Source organism: Toxorhynchites rutilus, chromosome 1 (genome assembly GCF_029784135.1).
Source record: "Toxorhynchites rutilus septentrionalis strain SRP chromosome 1, ASM2978413v1, whole genome shotgun sequence".
NCBI classification, from domain to species: domain Eukaryota; kingdom Metazoa; phylum Arthropoda; class Insecta; order Diptera; family Culicidae; genus Toxorhynchites; species Toxorhynchites rutilus.
In genome coordinates, this window is record NC_073744.1 from 161,412,599 (window position 1) to 161,429,858 (window position 17,260).

The window sequence follows — 17,260 nt, forward strand, 5'->3', positions numbered from 1 at the left end:
GGTGGAAAACTGAAAGAGAAATTGGTCCACTACCACGATGACATCGTGGTACTGAACCAATTTGTCTACCTTGGCTCAATGGTAACGGCTGACAATGACATCAGCCGCGAAATCCGGAGACGCATGATCGATCCGCGTTGGGGGAGTAGGCATGACAATATGGGCTTGCAGATAAAATGAACACCCTTTAAAAATAAAAATTATGAATTAAAAATTATTTTTCTCAAATAAAATTAGTACTCTATGTAAATTAAAATCACTTTTGATTGCAAGTAGTAAAAAAAATATCAAACAAAAGATGTGTGAAAATAATTTTCGTTCGAGATTCTTTCACTGCGTGAAAAAAAACTTCTCAAATTATCAATTAGAATATGTATATGATACAGAAAAGATAATTTTCATTTTTAAAACCGTGTAATTTTCTTCCACTGATATGAGTGCTAGAGTTGCTGTACGCCAAGCTATTAAAAATCGACTTCGTTGTCGTGAATCATTGTACATATGCAGTTACCCTGGTATGCTATGAAGGCCCACGCATTAGTGTTAAAACTCATGTACTCGCGTGAAAAATCGTAACTCGTGTACTCACAGACTGTGCGCGTCTCTGTAATATTGCTATTGTGTATTTTTAGGCGTTATTGGTATTTATCCAAAGAAAAAGATATAATTGAATGAAAAAACTCCAGAGAATATTTTTTTTCTTTAACTTCATTCAGTTTAATAGTCATTTAATTCAGCTACCTCATTCATTCTCTGTCTATCAGACCGATGCGCCAGTATAGGAAGGTTAATTATTAAGCAGCATATATTTTGTGCAATAACATCAAAGCTTTGCAAACTTTTTTCATCAGTGTGCGCAGTTTTGGTTTAATATATAAAAATTCAAGCATACCCGTTAAATTAGAGACCAGAACTGTAGTTTAGGAAAGTAAAGACCAAGGCGCCCAGAAGTATATCCTAAGGTGGGCCAACTTGCTAAAACACTCTTCAGCCATCTTGGAAGTCTACTGTGTTTTGTTTGTAAACAAAACACAATACGCTTGTACCCAAGCTCGCTCGTAATCAGTCTGTCTCTTTCACGCTTCAAGCAAATATTTCCCCTTCTGCTTTCTTCCGTACTGTTTTCATATACCGCTCCCCTACCAACTTAGTAACGAAACGGCCTCACCTTAGGATATACTTCTAGGCGCCTTGGTAATGACAACGTAAGTTTCTCTGCATGATCAGTGATGCTCTCCACATCTGACATGTTTTTGCTTTGAGAAAAACAACAAACATTTTCAAAATTGATCTATCGATACTCTTTTCTCAGTGCCAAAATACTAAAATCATAACAAGGAATAAGTTTCATATATCTTTTGTTTTTACTGATATTTTAACTACCAGCATCTTTTCATCACTCAGACGTTTTGTTATTATGGATTTATTGGGGCCAATGTTTGTTACCTAAAGGGTGTGTCACATCAAATTGCATCACGGAAAAAACGCTGTTGAAATTCACCCAGTAGACCGATCCTTTTGAAAATTTTAGACAGTAAAATAAAAACTATTAAACAACTTTTGGCATTTTCTTTTTATTCATACTTCGAGTCTAAGCCCGTATGCTCGCACCTTCCTCTTTACCCCGTCCATAAGGTTCTGTACAACGTCAGGTTGTAGTTTTTTTTGAACAGAAATCCATTTTCTCTTGAAGTCCGCCTCCGATTTGACAACTTTTGGGTTCTTCCGGAGGGCCTGCTTCATAATCGCCCAATATTTCTCTATTGGGCGAAGCTCCGGCGCGTTGGGCGGGTTCATTTCCTTAGGCACGAAGGTGACCCCGTTGGCTTCGTACCACTCCAACACGTCCTTTGAATAGTGGCACGAACCGAGATCCGGGCAGAAGATGGTCGGGCCCTCGTGCTGCTTCAATAGTGGTAGTAAGCACTTCTGTAGGCACTCCTTAAGGTAAACCTGCCCGTTTACCGTGCCGGTCATCACGAAGGGGGCGCTCCGCTTTCCGCAACAGCAGATCGCTTGCCACACCATGTACTTTTTGGCAAACTTGGATAGTTTCTGCTTGCGAATCTCCTTCGGAACGCTGAATTTGTCCTCTGCGGAGAAGAACAACAGGCCCGGCAGCTGACGAAAGTCCGCTTTGACGTAGGTTTCGTCGTCCATTACCAGGCAATGCGGCTTCGTCAGCATTTCGGTGTACAGCTTCCGGGCTCGCATCTTCCCCACCATGTTTTGCCTTTCGTCGCGGTTAGGAGCCTTCTGAACCTTGTATGTACGCAGGCCCTCCCGCTGCTTGGTCCGCTGGACGAATGAACTTGACAAATTCAGCTTATTGGCGACATCCCGGACCGAACTTCTCGGATCACGTCTAAACTGCTTAACTACGCGCTTGTGATCTTTTTCACTGACGGAGCATCCATTTTTGCCGTTCTTCACCTTCCGGTCGATGGTTAGGTTCTCGGAGTATCGTTTTAGTACTCTGCTGACCGTGGATTGGACAATTCCCAGCATCTTACCGATGTCCCGATGTGACAACTCCGGATTCTCGAAACGAGTGCACAGGATTAATTCACGACGCTCTTTTTCGTTCGACGACATTTTTCCAAATTTACGAAAAATTGACAGTGAAGCATGGCCAACGTGATCTATACACTCTTATCTGATGATAAGCGAAAGCTGAAGATATAATTCTTAAAAATTAAATTTCTACAGCGTTTTTGCCGTGATGCAATTTGATGTGACACACCCTTTAATCAACGATTTAACAAGATTTTTTTAATTCTATATGCATTTCCATTAATAGTTAGTACAATAAAGTAGTCTAGTATTTTTCACATTTATGGCAATAAACTTCGAAACATTTAGGTACGACGAATGAAACGCATTGATGTAAAATGTAGATCGGTAAAAAAACATTGACTTATAAAAAATGCTCCAAATTTAATTTAGAATTATTCGTTTTTATTTAATATGATGTGAAGACACTTTTTGAGCCGTGTTAATATATTTGAAACAGTCATTTGGTATCCCTGGATATGAGTTCAATGTTTACGTTTGATAGTGTTGTTTGGAAAAGATTAATTTGAAAATCTGTAAAATTTTCCACACTTACTGAATTTGATGGTTTCAGTTGAAAACATATATTGCTTATGCTATTATAGTTTAGCCGTGAAACAACTTCTGAAGATAAAAGCGGAACAAAGGAATATCGATGCTTTAAATCAACAATGTGAAACATATAAAAAAATATTTAAAAAAACTAGACGACGATTCCGTTGATTTATGAGCAAACGCGGCCGAACGATCGAGTCAGACGAGCTACTCGTCTGTTTTTTAGTCGAGCTCGGCTTATGGAATAGGAAAACAAACGAGACGAGCGCTTTAGACCGGTTGTCTTTAACAGGCGCGGAACGTGGACAATGCTAGAACAGGACCTGCGAGCACTCGGAGTCTTCAAACGATGTGTGTTAAGAACCATCTTCAGCGGTGTGCAGGAACCACGCGTTCACGCAACTCATCGGTGAACTCAGTATTCATAAATTAGCCAAAACTGGAAGGATACGCCGTTGTAAAAATGACGGACAACTTTCGTGCAAAAATTGTGTTAAGCGGATTAATAGACGAGGAGCGCAGCGAGCAAGGTTGTTCGATGAAGTGGAGTGCCCGGAATGCCCGTGGAATTATAGAGGGATAGCGAACCGAGCAAATTGGAGCAATATTGTAAATTAGGCCACGTTGTGAAAACGTTAAGCTACAAAACCAACAAATATAACAAACATTCAGAGAAAATGGATGTGATATTTTTCTGGGACTGAAAATATCCAAACAAACTTAGTAACCAAAAGGTGTATTTGATATTTCATTGTTACAAATATGGTTAAGGTTTTTCACAACAACAATTTATCGTTTGTTTTTTAAGCGCCCGCCCTCTTTCCCACATGTCCTGTTTATTTAAGAAAAAAAGTCCTCGAATCGGAAACTGGTTTGAAGTTAGTTATTGCTGGATAATTATTTATAGGTTTATGTTTATGTGTTTTTTATTTGTTTCATTTTAGCTTGTTTTTAAATATATTTTTCGAATATTAAAGTATTCTTTGTTTGTTTTCAGTTTTTTGTTTCTTGTAATTTATCAGTCTTATTTTTGTTTGTTAAGCTTCGCGAAATCTAATATGAACATATTTTTCTTTAGGTATTAAGAACGAATCGTGTGTTCTATTCAATTGAAAAGTTATTGTTATTGAATCTTCGAATCGAATTCAACCTAGTATCTGGTATTTTTTTCAGAATACTGGAGAACAAACCAACTTTGATTGGTGATCATTGGAGATCCAATTTTTCCAAAAACAAAATACATCTGCTTCAGTAGAGGAACCTCGCCCAAGTCAAGTCAATCAAAGGCGGGAGAAAAGCAACCCAGAGAGCCGTCACAGAAAACGAAATCCATCCGGTGCCAAGGTCTCTTCACGCTGGCCACTTCGGCACCGACCGTACCGAAGCTCTTCTCGCTTGCCGACCATGGTGTGTAATCTTCCTTCACTCCGGCTCCGGTCCAGTCCCACCGTTGGATCATGCTCTCTTCTCGCTGGCCACCTCGGACACGGTCCGTGTCCGAAGCTCTTCTCGCTTGCCGAGCACGACCTCAGCTCACCGCCGCCGTCACTGCTCCTGAAACGCAGCCCATCTTCTCGCGACTTTCTGCATCCTCTTCACGCTTGCCTGGGCTATCCTGTGTCTTCTCAGTGTGTGTGGGTGTGGGTGTCTATAAAGTGTCATCGTCGTCGTTTGGCTCTACAGCACGGGTTATACGGGGATATACGAAGAAAAAGAACAATTTCTTGGGGCACCCTTTCCGGAAATCTTTGGATGGGGCATCCAGCCTCTAGGTAAAAGATCGCCTGGCTTGAGAACCAGTTCGACCAGTGTTGGAAACGAAACGAACGACGTCGATATACAGTGGTAGTACAGCTGCTGCTCTCGAGAGATAGGAAAAGATATGAGGTTTAGAGATGTGCGTATTTTTTTTTGTTTTCGATATCTGCATGCCGCTAGATTTCTGGGTGTTGTATTTTCGATCTCGAGGTGTTTTTATTCCGTGTGATCTATTCATATATGCCGCAGAGGTGTTTTTATCGTCGACTAATCCTAAAAAATTATTCCATTGGAGCATGGTTTTTTTGTTTTGAGGGAAAGGTTGAAACGCCGTCCAAAGATTGGAAACCGCTCGAAAGAGTGCCTCTGGTGGCCCGGGTCGTCCCCGAAGGAACAAACCGGGCGAAATCGAATCTTTTCCAGTGATAGGACAGGGGATGCTCGGGTAGTGGGTAGGAGAAAGAGAGTTCTGTCCCGACTCATTGGTATTTGTGTAATCGCGATGTGCAGGTGGTCTTTCCCTTGGTGGTTCTGTTCGTCATGTTACGTGCGCGTGCAGAAAAAATCTCCTCAGGTACAGCAATAGAGAACGATGGCGAATTTGGATAACTGAATTCTATTCGCAAGTGGATATCCGGATATCTTCCCAATTGAACTGAAGTCTGTTTATAGGCAAAAATTCTCTTCGTTTGTAGATGGTGAAGAAATTAGTGCTTAAACAGCCTTCTGATGATAACGTCGTTTTCGTTCAGCTCACGAGATAACGAATTGATTTGCCTCAGAAATTTGATAATGGAATTCGTCCAGCAAGATTAGCCCCGTAGGGATTCACTTATCTCAAACACATCTTCTTGTAGAAAAGCATAACTTGCTTTGAAGCACTCACAAATTCTTCAAAAAACTTTTTTTCTGCATCTTATCGCATGGTAATGACACTCTCCCACTTTATCGATGTGTAAACATGCTTCATGTGACCACTTTTCATTAGCTCTTCAGAGTTCCACCAACTCGCTTAAGCTTTTGGGAACTTCCTTACATGAAGAATACTTGGATTTGAAATTTTTTTCGACTTTTGTCGCTGGTATCACTATAAACTTCCAGCGAATCGCAATATTTTCACTTTAACTTGGCAATGGCCTCTCACTGGCACTAACCCAAAGGGGCTTTGAACACTTATCGATGCCTCCTAATGCGGCTTTGCCGCAGGTTTCTGCAACAATAGATGACTTGTCGTTTTGTTGATGCATTGAGTAAGCATTGATAGAAACCGCTGATCATTCTTGGCTTGGCATTGTATCACACACTATTTGAGATCCAATATGGTTTGCGGGCACAAGACTTTCCAGACAAGAATTCTCCCGGTGAATGAGTCATTCGACTGTCGTAATCCTGGTGGTGGTTCCGCAATTCCAAGACATTGCGATGGGTTCAAATTGGGTATCCTCAATACTTGATTATTCACTGGAAGCGGGTAAGCGTCATTCGATAACGACGAAGCCGCAATTGGTTGAAAGCGTTCTAAGCCAATAATTTCCCGATGATCATCTATCAAGATTGTTGCTAATGACCACATTGAAAGCTTTTCCAATTATTTCGTGACGATTGGATTTCACTGTATGTAGCATTATGCATTTAATGATGATTTCTGCTCACAAGAACGGGATTCCAATAATGCTTTTTCCCGTTAAACGAATGTTACTTCTCACCAAAATTTCGAGTTTGACGTTTGATGTTTGCGTTTTCAGAAAATTTTCTAAACTGAAACGGGTTGGTCAGACACTTAATATGATTAGCTTGGATCCAGCAGCTGGATTACGAATTTTCTAATGCCACAATTTCGAATTTCTTGCTTCGTGTAGAATACAGGATCTAGATGGTTCTGCGTTTTTTCGCCCTAATGCGACGGTGGTTTGGTGTATTTTTTCTTCAACGGAAACGTCGGACAGTCACTCACCCAAGTTGAGAGAATTGATAGACTCTCTTTGACAGGGGAGACTTCCAAGGGTAGTTGTGAAGGAAATTTATGGTTCGTTGTTTTGTACATTCAATGACGAATTCCAAAATTTGTTTGAAGACATTTGCAGACATTCTGCTTATTAATTTTCTTCTGATAAGTGCCGCATTTCACTCTGTTTAACCCTTAATAATGCACAGTAAACAGCTCGGAACAGAAAAGTCCGGATGAATGAATTTCACTGCATAAACTTGAAGTATTGCACGGTTGAAGCTCCGATGGCCTTGGATGGATGAAGCCACTTACGTAACTTTAATTTTACGCAGAATTGTTTCTGATGACTTTTCATAAACACCTTAGAATGCATCAGGGCATTATTGGATCTGGTCAGGATGTATCTCAGCTGAAGTTGTTGGGGTCGATTGTTCTCTGATTGAACGATCGCTCATCACAACTTGTGATAGGTATCAGCGGAAGCCATTGGCTTCGTACCTAGGAAACCGGTCATATGGATTCTCATTATAAAGTTGACTTTCTTGGTAAAATCGCGACATTTTGATGCTGTCTAAAAAACCATTTTTGTCGACCAGTAGCATGGTTGAGGTATATAGCTTTTGGAGGCTGTAGTCAACCCACAGATACTATTTCGAATGTCGCGAACGTTTCAAAAAATTCTGCAGATTGTTTTCCATCTGGTTGATCCTATTTCACGCAGTTTAGCCCTTCAGATTGTATAGGGCACTGCTCGAACGGCTTCCCGGAACAAGACATTTTTGTCGGTGAGCAAGAACATCACTGCGTAAGCTTGATATATTGCCCTTCAATGCTTCGATTGTCTTCTACCGGTTGAAGGATTGATCATAAACTGGTTCAAACAACTTTTCAAACACTTTTAAAAACATCGAAACCTTTGGATCTCCCCAGGTTATATTTTAAACTGGAGTAGTGATGGAATTTTCACTGATTTCTGAACTATTGCTGATCGTAACTGACATTAGCTACTTGTGCTAGATATTCCCGGACGGAAAGTTGTAGCGATTCCTCAGTATCATGCGCCGTTGGCTTTGTATCTGAGAAACTCGTCAAATTGATTCTCGTTCTTAAGCTGATTTTCTTGGTAAATTCGCAACATATTGATGTTGTATAAACTGCTAACATTTTGTCGACAAAAATAATCGGAATGTATTTTCTGGATCCTGTTGTCGGTCCACTATCATCCAATTCAAAGTAACTCGATGTGAACTGCACCACGATGTAAAAATTTCCTCAAGACGTTAAACTGCTACTCATTTCATCCCGGGGGGTCAATAATCTGCATTCCATTTTTTGATAAATCACTTTCACTCCACTCTGTATGCGCCGTCTTTCGCTCCCAAAAGATGCTCGGATACCACATCCAGAACTGTTAAAGTCGCCTAAGATTTGCACGCAGCTCGCAGCAGTACGCCATAAAGTCATCTCCTTGTACCGCAGCAACAGTAGATGCCCATGACGGCGCCAAGCGAACCACCCGGAAAAGCAAGCCCAAGGCCCAAATCGGATGAATTTCTCAATAGCCCACACCTCGGATAGTTGCGCCAACGCACGCTCCTGGCAAAGACCGGATCGATCGGCGCGCCCCAAGGCCGGGAAAACACCACACGCATACAAGAGGGAGAGTAGAGTAAAGCCTATTCGAGTGCCGGATTGGATCATTACAAATCGCATAGTACCCCAACGGTGCCAACCATGCGGGAAAATATATGAATGTATCTGAAAATAAAAGAAAACACACGGGGGCTTCGACATTGTTACGTTAAAAGGGTTCAGGGTTTACCGGGTTTTGATCGCGTGTTTATCGAAAAGTGTCGGAATGCTCGTGGAGCTCGTGGAAATGCCGACCGGGTTTGCGCATTAGACGTCTTCTTGCGGTAAAGGATTCATCACTTCCTGTAGTTTTCGGTTATCTCGTCATCATTCAAAAGCAATGGTACTGTATCGTGTGTAACAGGCAGACAGGCAGACAGGTCATAATACGGATGAATGGTGATGATTGAAGAATCTGTGCCAAACCAGGTAGAATTGCGCTGTGCAGATGGTGGGGGGTGTAAGTGACTCCGGAAACTATGTCATCACCTCTCATCAGTGGACTTCTCGTGTGGGGCGCTGTGCTCTACTCTTGCGCGTTTCATGAAGCATGCTCAAACTGCGTCTTAACGCCAATTTTGTCACATATGATACACTAAGATAGTAATAATGGTAGTAGCTAGGATGCACTATGGCATAATAATATTCAAAATACAGAAAGGGTATGCCCTTTGGTTACAATTGCAAGCCTCATATAAAAAAACACAATTACATTTGAGGGTAGGTTTTTTGACGAATTACAATTATTACTGATGGAATATCATAACCCAGTTTCACATATCAGATCACTGTACAATTCAACCCAATCACAGGAGTAAACACTTCTTGCATTGAACTATAAACATTTCCAATAAATAAGCACTCTGCAATAACATTTAAGGAAAAATTTAGGGGAAAAAAGCATTGCGAATAATTTCACGTAAATCACAAATTCAGATACAAAACTTCAGAAATAGCTGTCAAAGCACTAACAAAAACTGTGAATATGAATGATTTCTATCGTATAAACTTCAAACAGGTTGGTGAAGCATACAAATGCCGAGCACTTTTAACACACATTCGAGCAAATTTCATTTTTCGTTTTTCTTCTTGTATCACTCAAGTTTTCCAGCATTAGGTCACTCCGGAGAGGACTGAGGTGGTATAACCTGGATTACCAAATTCACAAGCATAATATCTAACTTTTAACTTTCAAAGTAAACAACAATTTTCATAGTGGCTCGATTCACAACTTGGATGAGTGTTGGCTGGGTCGTTCCGAAGAAGACTGAGCCCACTACACCATTCTTTTCTCAACTACACATACTTTATATATTTAAAAACATTCAATCATAACTTTAAAACAATTTTACTCATCAAAACTTTTGATTGTGTGCTGGCTGGATCGTTCCGGAGAAGACCGAGCCCACTACATCCATTCTTCTCTTAACTGCACAAATTTTATATTCAAAAATATTCAATTGTAACTTTTGATTGTGTGCTGGCTGGATCATTCCGAGGAAGACCGAGCCCACTACAATCGTTTCTATATCCTCAGTACACAAATCTTCACGAGCCATAACTTTTACAATTTCCATATTTCCATCACAATTCAACACCTAACTCACTCGGGATCCTGTATTGGACAAACCTCCCTAATTCACATTGATTCCTTATACAACCTGGATTGCCAAATTCACAAGTATAATATCTAAATTTTGAACTTTCAATCTGAAAAATTATTTCCATAGTGACTCGATTCAAAACTTGGATGAGTGCTGGCTGGATCGTTCCGGAGAAGACCGCGCCCACTACAATCGATCCTATATCTCAGATACACAAAACTTCACGAGCCATAACTTTTACAATTTCCATATTTCCATCACAATGCAACACCTAACGCACTCGGGATCCTGTATTGGACAAACCCCCATAATTCACATTGATTCCTTATATAACCTGGATTGCCAAATTCACAAGTATAATATCTAAACTTTGAACCTTCGATCTGAAAAATTATTTCCATAGTGACTCGATTCTAAACTTGGATGAGTGCTGGCTGGGTCGTTCCGGAGAAGACCGAGCCCACTACATCCATTCTTCTTTTAACTGCACAAAACTTATTTTTCTCACCACAACTTTTGATTGTGTGCTGGCTGGATCGTTCCGAAAAAGACCGAGCCCACTACAATCGATCCTATATCTCGGATACACAAAACTTCAAGAGCCACTTTAAAAATTTCCATATTTTCGTCACAATTGGACATCTAGCGCACTCGGGGTCCTGTATAGGACAAACCCGGATAACTCACCATTATTCATCTAGCTCACAAATATAACATCCAAACTCATTTGGGTTCATATTTTTGCTTCGTGAGAAGTAACACAATTTCACGATTACTTTTCTTAACATGTAATTTTATTACATTCACACACATTGGCAAACGAAAAAAACTTCTACTAGCTAAACTTTTCACACTATTTTTTAGATATTGCACGAACCTCAGGGTTAATATTCTGAACAATTTTCTTCTCTCCAATGCACATTAAAATACAAAATGCTTGGTGTGTTTACTCTGAGTTAGTCATGCCAACAACTACAATGGTAATTCACTCCTTAAGGTGCTAATTTTACAACATGATTTTCTTCTCATTCGAGTGCTTGAACAGAAAGCATCTATGATTGTAAATATATAAATGTATGAGGATTACATAACGTTCCCAGAATTTCTAGGCAGTATGAAAAGTGAGAATATGTTACAAAAAAGCCCAAAAAACCTTAGTCTAAGCGTGCCATGTTTTTCTTCACATCTGTTGTACATAACCTATAAATCTATGATTATAATTCACAGCCAGTAAAAATTGCTCCATACAGATAAAAACAAAACCAAGAATAAATGCATATGTAATCACTGTTAATTCTAGTGGGAAGTATCATTATTATTATGGTTATTAGAATGTAACACTTCTGCGAAAGATAAGAAAAACCTCAAAAAATGAGCCTGCCGACGCACACGCGCACATGTGCTGTGTACCGTGGCCCAATAAACACGAAACTATCATAAACACATCAAATCTAACGCATCACTACTTGAAGATTAGGCTTAGTGAACGGAAAATAGACTGCAAAAGAGTAGAACATATTAGCATAGCTACCACCACATGCGCGCGTCTCATGAAGATTCCGTTTGCTGATGGGGGGTACTGACAGACTCGGGAATATTGATGCCGGAGAGCCCCATGTTAAGTACCAAGTAATGTGTGCAGGCAGGGACGACGAGTGGATGGATGGTGATGAACCGCAACAAGGTCTAACGCTCAAGCACGAACCGCATATAACCTCGAACCAAAATGCCACACACGTCAAATTGTTATTGCGCAGACGATTAATAATCGTATTTCGCTTCCAATTTGGTCAATGAAATTTCTAAAAAAAAGTAAAACTCTGGTTGTCGGGAGTGTATTTTATACCGGGTTACCGCCTTAGCTTCCATTCTTCGCCCTTTGGCGGGTTAGGTTCAAATATCGAGCAGAATTGTTTTGCGACTGGACTCAAACATTGATGGATCTCATCATAGCCTCTGCACTGTAAATACGAAAACGCTTGTCTTGGGAAAAATGCAATGTGCTTACGCTTCCGATGTTCGGAATTGATTCCTTAATTCTGAGCCTACAGCTTCTTGTATCGAGGACACAGTGATTCATTATCAATTCATTAGCGAGGAGTGATCGTCGGTCGGTAAAATTCTGTCTCTGTAAAAAGTAAAATTCTATTTTCTGCAAAATCACATTGCGGCTTACATCTGTTGTTTGGGGTTCATTCTCCAGAAATCACTTCTTAGTAGTGGAGAGAGAGCTTGTAGAACAATTTTTATCGCATGATCAGATGTTTTTGGGGATGTTTACTGGAAAATAAGATGATTCTGGTTGCGGCAAAAACTATCCAAGATTACCACGCTCTGGTGTTGGCCTTCCACCGAAACAATGTTCCGTATGTTCCCTGGCCGATGGGTGTCCTTCTCGCATCGTATCGTATTTTTGTGCAAATCCTCTCGCAAAATATGTTCGGGTCGGGGTTAGGAATAGATAGTGTGAAGAATAAAAACAAAAAAAAAAACAAAGAAACTCGGCTGATTTTAAAAGCCGGACCAGATAGAGAATAGAAAGCGCCGCATGCTCATCAGGTGTGTGCGTTTACGTGATTGAACATCTCCTGGCAGCCTCAATGCACGTAATGCCCTGCGCGAGGAAATCCTCCACTATCAGTCTTGGTCTGTTTGGCCATCGGTAGATCAAATTCCTCGTTTCGATACCCTTTCTCTTGCTTCTTGAGTGTCATTGCGTAAGAAAGAAATGAGACACACAAAATAATAAACAGAGAAACTCGGCTTCCTTGCACGGAGAGCCGGACCAAATTCCGGAAGAAGACTGTAAAGACGAAAACTCGGGTTTTGGGGATAGATATCTGTGCCTACTGGCAGGTTTACCGAGCTCGTGCGTAACTCCCGCGATCTTTTGTTCCGTAGCCAAGTGGTCCCTGCGGCGATCAACGACCGATGAGAGTACCATGCTGTTGCTTCGTTCGATTAAGGCGGTGTTTGTTTCTGTTCGTCTTCCAAAGGTGCTTCCGTTTGGTGAGTGAAATAATAAAGAGGTGAAACATAGAAACTCGGTTCTTTTCGAGTGGAAGCTGAACCGGACCGGAGGATAGATGTGTCGCTATATAAACGAGACAAACGTTTCTTGGTGTGGGAATGCTGTGGCTATATGTTACCAGAATACGCTTAGGGGATGTTTGTGTTGCAAATCGTTTTGGCATCGGGCCGTAGTGCATCCTGTTGGCAACCGCAAGATGGCCTTATCTAAGATGATCCGAAAAAGGGGGAAAAGAAACATTTTCTACGCATAGTCGTACCCCATTTTCAAAATTTTCTGCAAAGATGAAAGATTTTTGTTTCCAAAAGTTGTTTGCATTGATTACCGCCATTATTCTTATGATTTTCCAATGGATCGTGATGAACTGGAAGTCTGAACACAATAACTGTAAACTACTCGGGGCAGGGAATCTTCTCAGATGATTTAAGCTGGAAAAGTCATAAAATCTTCGTTTTGTTTCATGTCAAGACGGTTTCCACACGTCTGCATTGATATCTGTTCTAGCTCATACTACTTCCGATAACAGGACTCGCATTAAAGGGAATTATCTATCTTACATTCGCCTTTTCAAACTAAGAGTAGTTGATTCGTCTTTTCCTCATAAGTTTGCTAATCGAGTCGTCTGATAAAAATCTACCAAATACTCTTTTCTGCAAGAAAATAAAGGCGCGTTGATCTGATAAACGTGTGTTATCACTTTACCTCAAGATTAATCATGATTCAGCTAGCTGAAGAGATGGTACACATAATCTACGCAAACGATCTTCATGCTTTTTCAATGTCGGGTGTCATAATGAAGTGATGCAGTTGAAATTTAATTTTGTTGTCTACGCTCTGGGCAAAAATTTCTGCAAACTGGAAAAACCTTCGTCGGAAAACAAAACATCAGTGCTAGTTACCACGGTTTTGATCTCTTTTCCATCTGTGGTCCTGTTATCGCTATTCACTCCCATGATCAATATGTATTCGGTCGCTATCGACCATAGAAGCTTAATCTCGACGTCAATCGTGACGTTGGAAACCCTCGGGTAACCTGTGCAAAGCAATACATCTCCTTTCCGCTGCCCTTAAATATCTGCCATTTTCTCTGATCAGTCGCTCTCCCTATATCTGATATGGTTTCAGGCTCATGAAAGATACAAAATAGGATTAAAAAAAACTGGGGGCCGGCCCACCGATACCATCGTAATCACACAAGTGTGTGCTCACTGTTATGACGTCAAACGTCTGGGATTCATGTGCGAATTTCTCTCTCACGTGTTACCTCCCATAGACGTTCGTTCTCACTCATTCTTCCTTCTTCGCTCACTTGTTGCCTTGACGCTTTCGCCGCTTGCTAACAACAAATTTTCATCGACGTGGGATTTTCGCGTCTAATAACTACTTGGTTCGCTTGTGGAGATCCGTGTTGGCGTGACGTGTACCGTTTCCCCACTCTGCTTCAGAAGATGGTCCACTGATGTGCGGTCCTATCCTTCCTAGCCAGTGGAGTAGTAACATTTGTCACAACTCGGCATCGGAAAACACCAGCTTCGCGAGCAGCGATAGCAGCAGTAGCAGCAGTGGAAGGCCCTGAACACATGTTTTCTGGTAAGCTCTCGCACACTCGATCATACGCTTGGAATTTTATTGTGAATCATTCTATGGAGATGGCCAAGTAACTTCTCTCCGTCCCTCCCATTCGAAAATGCATTCGTTCCCGTGCGCACAACAAAAAGGATTGTGATACCCAAACTTGGTGACGTTTTCTCTAGGTAAGCCCCCTTCAGAACTTTTCGTTAGTTCTATCTGAAAGCTGTAAATAGATATACATCACCAATTAGTTGTTGCCTTACGCCTAGGTAAATGATAAAACAGGAACTGTTCAAATTTTTACACAACAAGTTAATATTTTATTTACACAAAATTCTGTTTGCTGAGACAAATATATATATGAAAAATATATGGATTTCAAACTCATTACATCTTGGGAAAATAGTGGTTAAGCTACTCAGGTGATTCAATATGAATCAATGTGATTTATATGCATCTAAATAGTACGCATTCTAAACTGAATTATTTAAAAACAAAATACTTATAGTTAGAGAGAAAAAAAATAAAAAGTGACACACTACGAACCAAAATTGAAATTAGGTTTGTTTCCTGACGACATCCAAGCCGATTGAGAGCAAGCCCCGATGGTCGGATGGTCGGAAAGGTGCATCACTGTCTCATTTGGTACTGGAAATGAAAAACTTGATTAAATTACACTGTTCACAACATGATGACACAGCAATGGTAATGATTGTGTTGTTGCTTTTCTAATCTCGTACTGCTTGTAACATTTTTCTTTTTCCTTCTGTCCACAAATCGAATTTCCCTAATCATATAGCTTCCACTGCGATAATACGGTTTACAATGAATTCGAACTCTCAGTGTCGATGCCTACTGCGCTATTATTTTGTTCGTCCCTGAAATATCTGTACAGCTCTGTTTATAAAAATATACAATCTAAATGATTTTTTCATCACATAATTTTTTTTCTCTGCACTGAACAACTCTCGTCTCCGTTTGCTTTGACGAAGTTTTCCCCCATCGGGAGGGATAACGTCATCCAATAACAAAAAAGCGAATGTATTTTCCGCTGCGCTCCTCTCTTCCTCAAATGACGTCGCACAAAACGCGTCTCTCTCATAACAGCATCAATTTTGAATGATTTCGTGGTGGGGAGCACCCAAGGTAAAATGAAAACATTGCACTGAAACCTTATTTTTTACACGTTGTACAATCCTCTCCGGTTTGAGACATGGCCTTTGTGTGTGGTTGTATCAGGAAACGAAAGTTCACACAGCGAGCGAACAAACCTCGCCTTGTACGCATGAACACGTACACAATCACGCTCCCACACAGGTTGTTTCTCTGCAAACACGATCTGAGGAGGGTGCGTGCGACTGTGTGAGTGTTGTGTGCGTGAGCGAACGTGATGAAAATTTTCATTTTCAAAATGACGGCCAGAAACAAAAGTGTTTTCAACATTTCTTTCTTGAAGCACCAAACGTTCCAACGAAGCAACGACCAGCGTATCCTTCGCCAATTGCATTCATTTTGAGGGACGAGATCGAGAGTGTTCCCTATCAGATACAATTTTCATGAGAAAAACAAATTTTCAATGCTTCGCCTGCTCCTATCGACTTATGTGGGTTTTTACACTGTTCAGTTCCGAAATGAAACTATTGATCCCGTGAAAATCTTCTCTCCAGATGGCCTCAGACGCGTTACAAGATTTTTGCTCTTCCTCCTCCTCCAGGTCACAGTACATACGCGGGGGTTCCGCGAGCCGAGAACGAATCCGGGCCCATTTAATGGCTCTATCTTCCTGCTTGAGGATTTTCTCACGCCGCAGACATTCTTCGGCATGAGAAAGCGCACCAGCAAGCATCGCTAGCACTCGCAAGTCCTGTCCGCGAGTTTCACGCTTGACAATGTATTTCTTGCTTTTGATTTTATGAATCCATTCGTCTAGATTCTCTGATTTACCGAATCGGGACGTAATTCGATGTTTGGTGGAAGCTACCATTTTGAGTAAGTTATGCAAGATTTTCTTTTGTTTCTTAATCTGCCGAAACCGAAAGTCGCGCTCTACTATTTGCTTCTACAGTTTGCTCTCAAGCTTTCTTGGCTTTCATTTATTCTCTAGCATCTAGATTAACCTTTATTTGGTTTTGTCCAATTTTTGGTAGTGATGCGTTTCCAAATTACACACCTGTTTCAGAACTCTTGCACAGCGGCGTTTAACTCGAGCGACTTGAAGAACAAGAGCAAAACTGAACATTCACTGAACTTTGAAGACTTTTGCCAACTATGCACACTCCATATACGGGATAATACAGCAACATTGAATAACTTGGGACTACCACACACTTTACTGCCAGAGACTCTAGAAACAGTACCACTCTCAACGACTGTGAAAACCTTTCTGATCAAAACGTACAAACCGGTCGCTGCAGCTAGCTTCCCCTGCTATCGAACAAGAAAAACCTAGAGCCGAGGACACACACACTACCCCACTTGAATGCGGTTTATATATTAACCTTTCATATATACAGCAAATATCTGGAATATCTGTGTGTGCGTGTGTGGGTATGAAATCGTGATTTTCCGCATTGTATTTTTTTTTTGTTTGTTTCCTAAACGTTTTGT

At 40.8% G+C, this 17,260-nt stretch overlaps 1 long non-coding RNA gene across 1 annotated transcript; it reads right to left on the reverse strand.

Annotated features, from left to right (window-relative positions):
* Nucleotides 1–4,983: 4,983 nt before the first annotated feature.
* LOC129763474 (uncharacterized) lies at nucleotides 4,984–17,047 on the reverse strand. The gene is made up of 3 exons (XR_008740935.1): nucleotides 16,824–17,047; nucleotides 15,200–15,301; nucleotides 4,984–14,876 (listed from the first exon to the last, which is right to left on the reverse strand). It is a non-coding gene; the product is annotated as an uncharacterized LOC129763474 (long non-coding RNA).
* Between the last annotated feature and the right edge of the window lie 213 nt (nucleotides 17,048–17,260).